Source organism: Chrysochloris asiatica, unplaced genomic scaffold (genome assembly GCF_000296735.1).
Source record: "Chrysochloris asiatica unplaced genomic scaffold, ChrAsi1.0 scaffold00049, whole genome shotgun sequence".
In the NCBI taxonomy this organism is placed as follows: Eukaryota; Metazoa; Chordata; class Mammalia; order Afrosoricida; family Chrysochloridae; genus Chrysochloris; species Chrysochloris asiatica.
In genome coordinates, this window is record NW_006408567.1 from 10,413,656 (window position 1) to 10,415,181 (window position 1,526).

The window sequence follows — 1,526 nt, forward strand, 5'->3', positions numbered from 1 at the left end:
CGAGTCGGTTCCGACCCATAGCGACCCTGTACAGGGTTTCCGAGGGTGTAAATCCTTACGGGAGTAGAAAGCCTCATCTTTCTCCCGCGGAGCACCATATTAGTAGGGGGGGGAAAATGACTTGTTTCTGTTGTATTTGAGTGTTAAGAAAAAGTGCCATCGTTTAATAACACTTTCCAAAGGTTTTAATTCCACTTGTATTTTAAAATGGGGCACCCAAACTCTTGGAAGAAACACGCTCTGAACAGACTACGTGCTCAGCTTAGGAAGGAAAAAGAATCTCTAGCTGACCAGTTTGACTTCATGATGTATATTGCCTTTGTGTTCAAGGAGAAGAAAAAAAATCAGCACTTTTTGAAGTATATGAAGTTATACCAGCCATGACAAATAATTATGAAGAAAATATTCTGAAAAGTGTGCGAAATTCCAGTGATTCCTTAGAAAGTTCCATAGCGCTTTCACAGAAGGATGTGGTACAGCTCCATGCTCCTCGATACCAGGAGAAGGGATGTTATTGGCTGTACTGAGAAGATGGATTTCACTCTTCAACCATGGAATGACATTGAAAAAATTGTCTGTCTCCTGTTTTCTAGGTGGAAGGAATCGGATAAGCCTTTTAGGCCTTTTCAGGCCAAATTTGAGTTTCATCACGGTGACTCTGAGAAAGTTTCTGCATGTACTGTGAGCTGCAAGGACAAGACTGGAATTGTTGTCAGCAATCCTAACCAGTCAGTCTTTCTCTTCATTGACAGACAGCACTTGGAGGCTCCAAAAAACAAAGCTACAATCTTCAAGTTATGCAGCATTTGCCCCTACCTGCCTCAGGAGCAACTCAGCCACTGGACAGTTGGCATCGTAGAGGATCACCTCCATCCTGTCCGTATATGCCAGAGTAGAGCACTGACCAGCACAGTGGGAAAGATTGGAGAATACAGCAACAATGCTTTCCTTGTTTTCTTACCACTTTATTCCTTCAGACTTTAAGGGAAATGGACTCATGCATGGAACACTATACATTTTGAAACTTGTTCGTTCTGGATTTTTTAAATCATTTGTGTCTCAGAACTTTAAAAAAAAAAAAAAAATTAGCTGTCTTCTGCAAGGACCATGTGAAAGCACATGCTTTGCATACTTGCTACACACACAGCATTAGCATCTTACTAAAAATGTGACGTGCAAGAACTATTGTACACTGAAATGCTGAATGCAGCTGAAAGTACCAGGTGATACTCAGATGGTTTTCCCACTTAGGCTGGTTTTTGGGTCATTGACATCTGTTATCAGTATTTAGAGGATGAGAAGTGAATGTAGCCGGTATAAATAACATTTTTTTTTTCAATCTTAATAGCTTTGCTATAGTCACCGTTGTACCAGAGCACTGTCAGTTCATTCTAATGACCAGAGGTGGTTGATTTGTTTTGTTTTTTTTAATGTAAAAAAAAAGACAACGCCGGAAAAGAAATCTTAAAATTTAAAAAGCATCTCATTGTAGGCATTCTGCCTCATATTTTACTGGACCATATTTG

At 40.0% G+C, this 1,526-nt stretch overlaps 1 pseudogene; it reads left to right on the top strand.

Moving 5' to 3' along the window:
• Positions 1 to 207: 207 nt before the first annotated feature.
• Positions 208 to 984, top strand: LOC102832737 (annotated as a pseudogene).
• The last annotated feature ends 542 nt before the right edge of the window (positions 985 to 1,526 follow it).